An 11609-nucleotide genomic window follows, 5' to 3' on the forward strand; every position below is an offset into this window, starting at 1 on the left:
TAAGTAATAATATAGATTTTAACAATTATTATCAATAAATTATTATATAAATTAAATAACATGAATTAGGGGTGTGCGAAATTGGCAAAAAATTATATCTTGATATTTTCAGGGATTTTATCGTTAACGATAATTAGACGATATTTTGCTGAGTGTGTTATTGTGCTGGTATCTTAAAGATTACTGTGGACAGCTGACTCCTGATTTTTTTGATATTCTTCATATTCTGTGTGGTCAGTTCACAGCAGTGACAGAAATTAGTCTTTTCCAACAAGTTTTATGAGCATTTTTACCTTTAAGCCATATTTTTCTAAAAGTGTGCATCATCTTTTGAGTCAAATTCTTGCATTTGGGCTGTTACCAAGCAAATGAAATCAGTATCAACAAAATGTATCTTTGCAATGCATCTGAAGTAACATTTAGATGTATTTACACACTGTTTAATGCAGCTCAGAGACACAGAAAATTAACCTGCAGTTACAAATGCATAAATGTTTGATTCATTCAGGAACGAATCACCGTCATGTTGCTCAGAGACACAAAACAGTGCTGGGGCTGTGTTTGGAATTATTTTTGTTGTAGAAATAGAGCAAAAGCAGGAAATATGGTGTCTAAAACGTAAGTCTCTTAATATTAACTTCTTGTTTATTGAACTGTTGCATAAAATCAATATCACATTTGTAATCATGCTGATTTTTGGATTTTATAAAGTTTGTGCTAGCATGCCATGCACCATGAGACCAGCTATGTTGTTATTCTTATCGCGCTGTGCTCCCTGTTTGTGTAATTCATAAACACAAATGTATTATGCACAGTACAATCAGATGACTGACTTTGAAAACGGAGTACGTTTTCTGTAAAGATAACAGGCTTGTACTAATCGTGGAATGTTTATTTGCAAAGGCTAGCACTGCTAATGCTGGAGCGTGAGCTCTGGAAGCTCCGCCTTCTTCTCCGGGAGCCCCAGCTCATTTGCATTAAAGCAACATACTCAAATACAGAGCGTTTTGGCTCACACCCTAAAAGTGGCGATTTTAACAAGCTATAAAAAATTATCTGTCAGGTATTTTGAGTTAAAACTTCACATACACATTGGGGACATCAGAGACTTATTTTACATCTTGTAAAAAGGAGCATAATAGGTCCCCTTTAACTTTGAAGTGTTAACAACCAATTTAAGTGTGTTTTGTTCTCTTGTGTGTGTAAAATTCAATTAATTCATGCAAGTGAACAAGACCAAATATTGCTAGCCTAATCGTCTATCTATGCACTTTGTATAAAATGGCAATAACTTACATTTACAACTTCTGATTGAATGGCTTTGTATGTAATTTATCGTATAAATTCAATTCGCAGTTTGTATGGAAACATATTTAACGTTGTACATGAATGATACCTAAATTCATGTGGCTTGATGAGAAGTGTGCTTTTATAAGCAATCAAATTTTCCAAAATAACATCCATATCTAGGCATTAGAATATCACAAAGACCTGGGAGTGATTTAGCTTCACTAAAGCAACCGCCCACAACACCTCACCAGCCACCTAGCAACACCCAGGCATCAAACACCATGGACTTTTTCTTTTCATTTCCAACCCTTGTGCCACATGAGAATACAGTTGTTTGATATTTCCACAGGCTATTTTTGAGTTCACAGTCAAGGAGAAAAGAGGTTTGAGTCAGTTTGTCTTCCAAGCAGGAACTTGGCACAAAACACGAAGGAGAGAAGACAGACAGCTTTTAGATTGGAAAATCCCATATTCATCAAAGAGAGCCTATTAAAATGCTCTCCTGCACCCTATAACTCTACAGGGATCAGGAGATATCAGGGTGTACAGAAGGGAAAAATAAGGACACCGCGTTAACATTTGGGAAACGGATGATCTGCGGCACTTAAAAATGCAGCAGGCAGGGAAGTAAATCTTCTGAGATTATCAAGCTACGATCCACTGAACGTATCATAAATATTTATGTGGTTACAGACATATTATCTCGCTGCATCAAAACAAGAGGGCATCATTCACGAATCTCATACATAAACCCTGCACATTCTCCCCGAGCTGAATAAAATAACTCCCGTGCAATTCTTTTTTCTTTTCTTTTTTACACCACTGTCAGTTTACTCGCCATGAATAAGGTGGAGATCCACAATGGGAAAAGATAAAGATGCAAGTTCAAGGATGGAGGAGAAAAGATAGGAGAGCTTGCCAGCATTCTGTGGGAGGATGAAAGAGAGAGCAGGAGAGAGAGGGATGATGGGGTGGAAGGAGAGAGAGGGTCATCTGGGGGGCTGGAAGGCCATAAATAAGGCTTATGAAATGACCGTGCTTTAGATGGCTGAGGCCCATGCCTTTAGCCTGATTTATTCTGATTGTGTCCCAGCACACAGCAGACCCATCTATCCAGCTCTCTCTCTCTCGGTCTCTCTCCCTCTTTCCTCCTCTCTTCCTATCACCCACCCCCACCCCAGACAAAAACATCCTATTCCAGGGTACTAATATCATGTTGCTCGCAGATATCTAGCACCCACAACCATGAGAAGAGGGCCAGGGGTGTAAATTACTTCAGTAACTGTGCTTCATTACTATAATTACGTTTTATTTTGGGCAATTTGTACTTTACTTGAGCACCATTGAAACTTAATGCCTGCACTTTTACTCAAATTACATTTCTAAGGTAGGAATGATACTTTTTTACCTCTTAAAAAAATAACCTTTTCACATTTCACGCATTGGAACATTCAAGTAAACGATATAGGAGAGTAAACATTTACGAGGCACATGCCAGATGATAGTAAATGTAAATTTTATTAAATATTATTTGCTATAGCAACAGCAAAAAAAATTATAATAATAATAAAAACTTTGCGTTTCCAAAAGAGGAAAAAGTACAGAGAGATGAATTACAGCAGTCAGAAAAAAGAAAGATTAAAGAAATTAAATTAAATTTACGTTAAAATAGATTAGATTAATTTGCTAGATTTACAATGTTAATTAAGACGGAATTGCATCAATGCAGTTTGTGAAAAGGATCTATTTGGAGGCCCCTAGGAGGCCTCAGCAAACTTCCAAGGATACGGCAGAATGACTTTAAAGTATTTAAATGAATAAATGATTGTTTTTTATAAAAAATTATCTAAATAATCAGCTGAAGAACAGTTCTTGAAACTGCTGGAATCACAAAAGGAATTATGATATCTTGCAATATGATATCTTGGACTATATGGGGCTTATATATTGGACTATATGGGACTATAAGTAAAAAAGGTTGAGAAGTACAAGATATACATATTTCACCGATCATCACAGTGTAATTCTATACTCATATTTTGCAAAAAATCAAATATACATGTGAATTTGACATACTTTATATTTAAAGAAGAGTTTCTGACCTAAAGCATATTGTTTTAATTATATTATAACCATCACAAACCTGACTGTGTGTGAACAATCAGTCATCAAGTCTATAAACTACTTTACTGAAATATCAAACGATTAGTTGCGGGTGAATGTTTAATGATTTCGGTTAGCAGGTTTCTGTTTAACATCTGGTGTGCAATTAAATGTGGAAGCGTTTTTACTTTTCTTCGGTTAGTCAGTTTTTGGCTAGACACTTTGACTCTACGCATTATTTCTGAGTACCTGTTAAGAGTTTTCCCAGGCCAGAACATTGAGGGTTAACTGCTTCCTGTGTCTCCTGTTCATGGCAAGGTATTTCATCTTCTCTGTCTAATACGTACCAGTCTAAAATCTCAGTTGCACTGCAGAAACCCAGGAGGATTTCTCTAAAGTGACGGCACACACTGGATTGGTGTATAATATTGGCACATTTGGAGCTCTTTGGAATGGATGTGTGTAGGTAGGTGTGTGTGTGTGTGTGTGAGAGAGAGAGAGAGAGAGAGAGAGCTCCAAATCTACACATCTCAGCAGCGACATTATTCATCACAGCCCAGAGCAGCGCTCCTGTGGGCTTGTGTTTCATCCATTTGTTAGACTCTTTCTGCTTCTCTCTTGTTTTCTCAAACACACATATCCACAGCAAAGACGAATGTCTTAACATCACATTGTGATATAGAGCTTCTGTTTCAGTTGTTACATCTTTATCGGCTCTGCTTCTCTGCGCTGTGTGCAAGATTGTGTTGTCAGGAGATATTAATAACAGGCCCACGGGCTGCTCGACAAAGACTCACATCAGTTATAATTACCAAGCTTATAGAGGGAAGAAACAGGAGAATCAGTTCACACCAGTTGTTCCTCTCCATACACTTTTATTAAACCATTACAGTGTTTCTCTGCTTAATACTGGGTTGACATTTTGGGGATTTGGTATAGCGTATGCTGTTGACAGAGGTAAGTAACGGGAGAAAGTTAAAATGGAATCAGAATGTGTCAGACTTGAACCTGCATCACTCACATGAGCACCATGGCTCAACACGCACAACTGATTCCAATGGAGTTAGGCATGAGCACTAACAAATGATGTGATAATCTGATAAAAAGGTTGAGACCCATTTAGAAATAATTTAGATGAAGCCTTTAAATTTCAAATTTAATTCCTGAGTTTAAATTGTGGAAGCAAATAAAATGTAGATTCGCAATTCAAATACAAATTTAAGTGCAATTAAAGTTGCAATGAAATGGAAGTAACAACAGATGTTGCCTTCCTTATTTTAACGTATAGCCGAGTAAAGTGGATTATCCAAAAAGAAAAGGATGAAAATTGCAGGGCGGGGATTTGCAGTCAACTGTAAGAAAGGGCGGAATTTAAGCAGACTAAATGACGAAGTATGTCCTAATTCACTCACAAAAGGGTGCCTGGATTGATTCTGAAGCGGTACTTTGATGCCACACGTGACAGTGACGTGGCGTCGGTTTAAGTCAGACAAATTTTCTAACCGGCATGCACTGCTTTATGTCAGACGCCGATCGGTTTTTATGGCGCTGCATGAAGACACACCTAAAGCAACTGATGCTAGTAGGTCACATGACAATGACAACATGGTGAATGTAGTACGTCCAGATTACTTTCATACTATACACATTTACACTATACTGAACATACTTTTTAATGGTTGCCAAGTAATTACTACAATTAATTCAAAATAAGCACTTATTTTGAATTAACGTTGTGTCGAGAGTATGCAATTTCAGACCCACCCTGTGTTTCATTTTGAAGGCTACGCTTCCGGAGGTCACATTTGCCAGCTGCATGCGTCATCAAGTATGCTTCATTTCAGAAAAGTAATTTGCAACAAATGCGGATTCCAGAGGGTGCAGCCTTCATAAGGAGACACCATATGATTGGAGAAGTCCTGTGTATATCATTTGAGAGAAGTCTGTAGTTTCAAAAACAACATCAATATCAAATCAACAGATTAAAATGCATTCATCAATATTTATTTAGTGGTGGAAAAAATGGTGATAGCAGTGTTAATTGTTTTGATGATAATTATTTTGATTATACCAGTGAATAAATATGTATAATTTGTCAGAATGTATGGTCATTATTTGTGTTGTATTGCTTGTGACTAATATATTCCAATTAATCACACGATAATTGTTCTGTTGTAAATTCTGTGTATTTTAATTACAATTATAGTCAATGAATTATAATGGAATTCTTATATTCTGAATTGTGCCAACCCTGTTTGATAGGCAGAAAAGAGACACTCTCTCTCTCTCTCTCTCTCTCTCTCTCTCTCTCTATATATATATATATATATATTTCACAGCACAATTGAAAGCAAAATATTTTCCAGAGAGCTGTGCCCTTTGTCACTTTCCTGAAAGCAAACGTGCAGACCCCTCTGCAAAGCAAACATTAGTGGAAAGATCAAAGAAAGAATACTAGATCATACATTAACATCCCTCTGAGATGTTTTCTTCAGTCACCTATAAAGTGATTATCACAGACGACCAAATTTTGAGAAGTTCTGCTAATTGTTTTCCTTGGCCTCTTACTTAGGTACTTGACAACCTCTTTACCTAAATTAGTCTTCAGCATTTCCAATAATGGTCAGCGTTGGTTGAAGCCAGCTCCATTTGACTTGGCTCACGTTGTGGGTAATTATACAGCAGAGAATGAAGTGTATGAAGTGGCGTTCAGGTTATACAAAGAGCTGTGAGCTGGCAGAGGGATGAAAAAGGTAGGGGGTGGGAAGAGGAGAAAAATAGAACACCTCAAACTGCTTTCAAAGGATCTCCATGTGTAAAAGAAGCGAACGGTGGGGACTCGTGCGTGGGAGGTCTGGAGAGAAGAGTGGGACGGAGAGAGAAAGAGAGCGGAAAAATGAAGAGATATCTTTTGGATGGTTTACTGTTCATTTTTATGCCTTTCTTCTTCTTCTCCAGGAAGCGTCATCCTTCTTTCTCTGAGGGTGGGCTGTTTTTCTGTTAATGTGAGTGTTGTATGAGTCAGTGCAGCGGACCCACGCATTACCCCTGTACAGGACAAAGGACAGGAAGAGAAAAGAGAGCAGGCTCAAGCTGTTTATACGCTCTGCTGTTGCTAGACAGATATACCTCGAACAACCTCTAAAACAGCGCCAGTGACATTTAATCCCCCCATGAGCACCGGGACACCCCGTCTATGCCACAAGCATTTGACATGACCACCCCTACAGTGCCATGGTACATATGTTATTAGATTATTAGATTGTTATTAGATTGGTACCAGGGGTGAACAATCTGAAAAGTGGAGGGACTGATTATAAACCTTATCATCTTAGCTCATGAATATTAAGTGGTTATTCACATAAATTGGGATTGATTACAGGGGCTGACTTTTGATTAATATAGATTTATTTTCATGTGGTTCCTTGCACAATATGTCGTTATAACCTTAAATCACTTTTACCATAGTGCATTATTTGTAAACTAATACATTTTGATGTTTGTGTTGGCGCCAATTGCCTCTTGGTTAGTGCGCTGACATACAGTTCGATTCCCGTCTCAAGGTCCTTTGCTGACCTCCACCCCCACCCACCCCCAATGCTTTCCTGTCAGCTCTCCACTGTCCTGTTCCAATAAAGGCTCATAAATATGTTTGTATCACATAGCAAGCTCCAAATGTTTGGCTTTTCTGATATAGTAAACTTGCTAGGTAGCGCACCTGGTACAGCATTGCACTTGAGTATGAGTCCTGTGAAACACAAGTCATGATTAAAGAGCTTGAAGACTTGTAAAAGCAAGCTAGAATGGCATGGTTGCTTCAGCAAATGTTTTTTTTTTTTTTAAATCTCACGTTTGCATTTGTTAACACTATCGGTTAGGTTTAAGGTAGAGTTTAGTGTAGGTGGCACATTATTTTCAAATGCAATAGAGCATTAACCTTTTAGGACCACTCACAAGACATTCTATTGACGTGACAATGACAACATGGTAAAGGATAACATACTTTTTTAGCAGCCATAAAAGAATTCCTTATTCAAAATAGGAACCGACTCAAGAGAGTATGCAAGTTCTGACACAGCCTTAATGGACACAGCTTAATGTATGGCCTTTTAAAGTATACTCCATTTTATTGAGTGCACACTAGAAAGTTTCATCCTATATAATATACTAATGACTACATTTAAATCACATACACTGTATGCATACACAAGCAGAAAAATCCAAAGTATTCTTTAGACTTTAGGGTGCATTTTAAGAGCACTGTTCTAGTAGCAAGCTAATTTTGCATCATTTTGCAAAAATTTAGCCAAGTATCTTAGAAAGTAACAATTTTTTGAGTCAGCCTTCAAATCGAGAGCATGTCAATTGCCTAGGTGGGCAGCTCAAGGTTTCGGAACAGAGCAATTATGATAATATGTCTTTCATTAGTGCTTATTTTACAAGGAGTGAAGGCATCCACTCTATTCCAGATATAGAGTCTCAAGGTTATCTGCTGTTAACTGAATATTTTTCTTTCTGTCAGTGCTTTCTGCATGCTGGTATCTGTGGTGATAGATGATACAGCCGATAGAGCGGCTGGTGTGTCTCAGCAAAAATCATCCCCTCCCCCTTGACAGACTCGCCGTTAAAGGCGGCATGAGCAAAGCTGCTACGAAAAGTGCTGAAATACCAAGATAAAGTTGCCTTCATTGAGCCTCAAGAGCAAAAAAAAACAGAGAAAGGAAAGAAAGAGAGAGAAACCGAGATCAAGAGAGGCTCAATTAGCTCATAGACCTATGCGATAATGTGTGACAGTGTGAGTGATCCATAAATATGGATGAGTGTGTGAGTGTACGTGCACATATGTGTGGGGGAGGACACGTGTATCCAGAGCCAAGTTTTCTCAGAGTGTGAAACCTAATGAGTGCATGTGCTGTAATCTCTGACACATGATAAAAAGTTTCAGGGCCGCCACAGTGCTTTTTTGTGAAGGAAAATCAGTAATGGAGAGTGTAGAAGAGAAAGAACTGATAGGTCACTGTTAGAAGGCTGTAATGCGATCGCAGGCATTCCTGCGCTCACGGCAGAGCCAAGTATTGTACAGTCTCAGGCTGATAGAATACACTTTTGTCCTCTACATATACACTGAGTCATCTCGATCTCACAAGGGACGAGGGACGAGGGAGAGAGAGAGAGAAGGAAATGGAGAAAGACATGTTTGTCTTTGATGAATGTCTATTGAATAATTCACCACCATAAATCTTGGCAGGTTCCCTCATCCGCCCAACTAAATACTTTGCCGTAGGCATTTTCATGCCATTGCAGTCAGTATGGAGGCCACACCTGTTTACCTTTTGCCTATATTCCATCTTCATGATATAAACTTGTGCACTTATGCTCACCAAAACTGCATTTGTTGGTTCACAAATACAGTAAAAACAGCAATATTGTGAAATTTACAATTTAAATAACTGTTTTCTATTTAATTATATTTTAAAATGTCAAATGTTCCCATGATGGCAAAGCTGAATTTTCAGCATCGTGACTCCAGTCTTATACAGTATATATGTAAAAAAGTAAAACTGTATAAAGGATTTTGCCTTATGGTTGGTCAGATCGCCTGTCAATCAAACACCTGGCGAAGGGTCAATTCAGTGAATTGTAATTTATTTAGTTTACATATTTTAATTCTTATTTTTATTATTCAATTTACATTTACGCTATTTTTTACACTTGTTTATCCCATTTCCTGTGTGGCGATGGATAACTGCAGTGAGCTCTGAGAGACATTTATAAGACTGTGAAGTTCTTCTCCAGTAAAGGTTTTCCAACCCCAAGAGACATCAGTGTGTGAATAAAGGACAGAGAAATATGAAGCGACTCTTCTCATCTCTGTCCTCATCTGCTCTTCCTGCATAATGTGTCTCAGCAAATGCACGCACACACACTCCTCTGTGTTTTTCTCTTTCATTCATTCTATCTCTTTCCCTTTAATGATTGCTGGCCAGTCTAGTGTGCATAAGATGGCTATTCTCCTGTGTTTCCTCAGAGGGGTTAGAGGCCAGCGGCAAAACACACAGACACACACAAGCAGAGACACACACCGACACACACACATGGGGGTAGAGGTCAGTGGTGATTAACACAGTGAAAGGGACCTTTCCCCTAGAAAAAGCTCTCTCGGTATCAATCATAGTGAGACCCTATTCAACCCTAATAATGGCAGAGTAGATTAATGAGTGTCTCTCATTAATGAGTGACAGCACACACATCCTCACACGCACAATCTGTCACAGATCAGCCAGGCTCATTCACCTCCCAATCACAACGCACTTCTTCATCTGAGTATTAATTGCACACACCTGCACTTCATCAGCTCCCTCATCAGCCTGCACATAAAAGCACACACCTCACACTAGCTCATTGTCCGATCTTGTTTCCTTTTGAAGTGGACTGATGCTACTACAGCTACTAACCTGTGTACTTGCCTTGATCTCTTACTTACACACTGTCTCATCTCCGGCTTGTTCTTCACAGCTCTACTCCATTGTCTGTGTCTCCCCTGCCCAGGATTGTGAGGTGTCTGCTCCGTCTCCCCTATCCACGAGTTCCTGTGAAAGCAAAGGATATTCCATTATCACCCTCATCGTTCTACAATACCTGTTCATTGAACTTGTTACTCAGCAAACCACTGACTCCACCGATTGCAATAAAACTCACCTGTTGTATTCTAACCATCTGTCTGAGTCTCAATCAGAGGTGACAGGGTTTATGGTTGACACATGTGTTTTTTTTTTCCTCAAGTCTGTAAAAATGTGTAGAACTGAATAAACATACAGTATGCAGCACATACTCCTTGCAAGTTGTAGGGCTAGTCATTTATATACTCTATATAGTCATTTGTATTTTGTTCCAAATTAGTTCCTGTGTGATTTTCTTCCATCAGTTAAAGCAGAAAAGGTGCATTTTTGAAGAATATCCTGACTAGTCTTATAAATATAATTAAAGAGATCTAGGACTGGGGCTGTCAAGCTCCAAAATGACCATTAAAGTATCATAAAAGTCCAAATTAATTGTGGACTACATTTCAAGTCTTGTGAAGTTATACAGAAGCTTTGTGAGAGGAACAGACTAAACTTTAATAATCTTCCACTTCAGTGAACTGTTAAATGCTGCAGATGGATCACTGAGTCAGTGAAAATTGGATCAGGCTTATTTGTAAATCATTCAGACTTATTTAACCTTCAGATCAATTTGTGAATGAATCATTAAAACTGATTTGAATAAATCATTGAAGGGGAGGTTACGTTTATCGTTACTCTGCTAAATTATGTGTGCAAAATCCAGCCATTCCAACAGTCATCTGCACATTTGTGAAGTTTGCATGAGGGTGAAATCTTCCCCACACAAGATTCACTCAATTTCAAGTTTAACATTAATTTGCTGGGCTGAGAAACAAAAATTTGCTTGCTTTTATAAGTGTCTTCTCTCTGAGTGGTGCTTTTTACATCTCTACACTATTGAGAAGAGACAATGAATCTTTTTAGGCATGCAACATTTTGCTGCAATATTGCTAATGTGACCGGCCACACCTTTAGACTGATTCATTAAAAGATCTGATTAAAAAAAAAAAAAACATTTGTTAACAGATCAGTCATCACTACGTCTCTTACATCTCTTATAACTTATAACTGATAACTACAGCAAATGTCACATTTTTTTTGTTAACTTAAAATTTGGTCTGTTTCTCATGTGGAGCTATCATATAACTTCAGAAGATTTAGAATATAGTCAGCAAGTTATATGGACCACTTTAATCATATGTTTATTGTGCTTTTTTGCTGTAATTTTCAGTCCTTATTTTGATTTTTTCATTTAGCAGACACTCATCCAAAGTGACTTACAAAAGTGATTTGTCAAAGAGCCAACAATATTTGCAATATACATTTCCTTTCATTAAAGTGCAAATAATTTCCAGAATATTCCTAAACAACAGAATATTTCAAACAACCCATTATGGCATATAAGAAAATCATGATAATTTCTGATTATATAATTACACCCAAAATCAAAAATTTCTTATATGTATGCTAATATTTAACCACCATATTAAGCACATAAAACTTGAATCACACTCTTAAAATTGTATTATGCTGTAGTAGATTGTTTAAGATCAATGTGTACAATCATGATTGAAGACCTCAGCCATCCTCTCTCCTCCCCCATCTCTGCTCTCT

Source organism: Barbus barbus (assembly GCF_936440315.1).
Source record: "Barbus barbus genome assembly, chromosome: 28".
NCBI lineage: Eukaryota > Metazoa > Chordata > Actinopteri > Cypriniformes > Cyprinidae > Barbus > Barbus barbus.